This window comes from Malurus melanocephalus, unplaced genomic scaffold, assembly GCF_030028575.1.
Source record: "Malurus melanocephalus ecotype Western Australia unplaced genomic scaffold, MMel_1.1 scaffold_372, whole genome shotgun sequence".
Classification (NCBI taxonomy): domain Eukaryota; kingdom Metazoa; phylum Chordata; class Aves; order Passeriformes; family Maluridae; genus Malurus; species Malurus melanocephalus.
In genome coordinates, this window is record NW_026623604.1 from 58,682 (window position 1) to 61,836 (window position 3,155).

Sequence of the window (3,155 nt, forward strand, 5' to 3'; positions counted from 1 at the left end):
AGGAGGAGGCTTTGTCTGCCCTCAATGTACCAGCAGGCCTGGATTAAATCTGTCTGCTTTTATTCTCTTCACTTAGTCTGGCCTCTGTTTCAGGTGAGCCTGGTTTTCGGCATCAGTTTCTGGTGACCCAGAGGGGACAGGGAGGCTCCTGAGAATCCTCTGGACTGAGTAAGATCCAGCTCCCCACATCCCAACATCAGCCAGCCCTCCCACTTTCCATCTGAGTTGCTCAAAAGAGATGGTAGGAAAATCAAACCATTTAAAATATCCAAATAATTTCTGACTGCTGTTCCCTGCATATGGAAAAATTGCTCATTTCCATCCCTTTACCTATTCACAGGCTAAATGATATAAAATAAAATAAAATAAAGCTGCCATTATCAAGATGTACCTAAAGAATTAATACAATATTATTTAAGTTATGTTAAAACAACAAAACATTCTCAAGGCACAGCTAAACAATTTGTGTTTACCATTATTTCATTATTTTTTCAGAGTATTGACAAAGGCAACAAGAACCTGAAGGAACTGAGGCTGTCCTGCACATCCCAGCAAAAAGATATGGGAAGAGTCTATGTTGTTATTAAAATATACTGAAATCATGCATCAGTATGAAGGAAAAGCTTTATAATTTTTTAATACAAAAAACACAGATCAGCCTAAAATAAATACTTGAACCTCTATATATTTATATATATGTAGAAATAAATACTTGAACCTCTATTTAATAATATATCCACTGTACATATATACAGTGTATGTACATTATATATATATTATATATATGTGTATATATATGTATATATATATGTGTGTGTATATATATATGTGTGTGTATATATATATGTATATGTGTGTATATATATATATGTATATATTATATATACAGTGTATGTACATTATATATTTATATTATTTATGTATTTGTATCCATTATTTATTATCTATATCTAGGTTCAAGTATTTATTTTATATGTAACATATATGTAAATATATATTTATTTATATATATATAAATATATATTATATATGTGTGTATATAAAACAGTTATATAAATAAATGTGTATTTATTAAATGCACATCTATAAATATATATAAAATATATATGTGTATATTTCTATAAATGTATATTTATATATACATTTATTTACATATATTATATATATATACACACACACATTTATTTATATATATATCTGAAGTGATGCTAAAAGCATTTCAACAGTCTAGAGGCACAAGTACTGAATTAATTCTGAGTGTCCTAATTAGTCAGCAGCTCTAACGATGCCCGGTGTGGGGCCCAGACTAACCCAGCTCAGAAATCCCATCCCATGCCATCCCATGCCATCCCATGCCATCCCAGCTAAGTGGAGCTGCACTCCATGGACATCAGCAATCAGAATTCTGGCACCACCGACAGCACAGAGGGACTTAATGAGTGATTAATTAGTGCTGCCTCCTCAGCCTGGGCTGTTCCCACCAGAGGGCACTCGGGCCCCACATCCCAAAAACTGCCTGGGATCTGGGAAAGGGGAGCTGGGGATGGGATTTGGGAAAGGGGAGCTGGGGATGGGATCTGGGAAAGGGGAGATGGGGATGGGATCTGGGAAAGGGGAGATGGGGATGGGATCTGGGAAAGGGGAGATGGGGATGGGATCTGGGAAAGGGCAGCTGAGAAAGGGGAGATGGGAAAGGGGAGCTGGGGATGGGATCTGGGAAAGGGGAGCTGGGGATGGGATCTGGGAAAGGGGAGATGGGAAAGGGGAGATGGGGAAGGGGGGCTGGAAAACGGGCGATGGGAAAGGGGAGTTGGGGATGGGATCTGGGAAAGGGGAGCTGGGGAAAAGGGAATTGGGAAAGGGGAGATGGAAATAGGCCCTGGGAAAGGGGAGATGGAAATGGGCCCTAGGAAAGGGGAGCTGGAAAAGGGGAGCTGGTGCCTGCTGTTCTCAGGCTTAGCCCTCAATCCCCATTTTATTGCATTTTGAAGCCATTAATGCTGTTCATGGACAACCTGATAAATACTGWACAGTTCTGCTCCCCACGTGGATAACCAAGGGTTCCTTTGCTGCCATGGGATTTTGGAGCTGCACAATAGGATGGTTTTCCCCATCCTGTGCAGGTAAATGCTGCTCTCTGCAGTGGCCTCCCTTCCTCACGTGTGAGACCTTTGTGCCCCTCCCTGGCAGCCAAATSCCTCCACCAAAGGTTCCTGTGTCTCCAACCCTCCTTCCCCATGGAGGGGAAACATTTTGCTGCCTTTTCCCAGGGATTTAATTAATTTTAGTCTCCCATTTAGAGCCTGAGCTCCAGTCCTGCCTTATCAGGTTTGATTCTGCACYGTGGCTCATTCTGAGCTCAGACTGCAAATAACATGCCATGAAAATCTGATTTCAGCTTTAAACCTGGGGTAAAAACACATTAAAATTGAAGTGGGTAATTTCACAAAACCCTTCCAAATGGGAATCCAAACAGAAATTACAGAAAGGAATCTGTAATTATTACTTCTGAAAAGTGATTTATCCCACGTGGCAGTGATGCAGTTAAGGGCAAACAACAGTTTGCTGCTAATGGTTCTGCCAGGGGGACAACAAAGTGCCCTGGAGCCTGTTCTGTGACACAAAATTGCCACAGGGGTGACAAAGAGCACTGGGATGGCCACTCCTAAATAAACTCTGATGGGCCAGAGACACCAGGGATGATTTCTGGAGACCTGCTGTGGGAACARCACGAGCAAAGTTATGGATATATTTCAGCTCCCAACCAGATTCCTGGCTCCACTTCCATTTCCCACACAGTTTAGGTCTGGATCTGTTCTGATCAGGTCCAGAGATKAATAATGGATCTGAGCTGCTGCAGAGATGGCAGAGCAGAGAGGGCACAGGGAGGCCAGGCCACGCTCCTTGGGGATTCCCTGCAATGATCCAGCCTCGGGGCTGCCTTCCACCTGGAATTTTGCTATGTCCCTGTGCCCCACCTGTGATTTTGCTGAATTTCCCCTGCTCCAGCTGTGATTTTGCTGGGTTCCCCATGCCCCAGCTGTGATTTTGCTGGGTTCCCTGTGCCCCACCTGTGATTTTGCTGAATTCCCCATGCCCCAGCTGTGATTTTGCTGGGTTCCCCATGCCCCAGCTGTGATTTTGCTGAATTCCCC

The 3,155-nt window shown here is 42.7% G+C and overlaps 1 protein-coding gene across 1 annotated transcript in view; it reads right to left on the reverse strand.

Annotated features, from left to right (window-relative positions):
- NEO1 (neogenin 1) overlaps positions 1–3,155 on the reverse strand; it is a 165,931-nt gene that overhangs the window by 16,139 nt on the left and 146,637 nt on the right. The gene's annotated exons all lie outside the window — the stretch shown is intronic.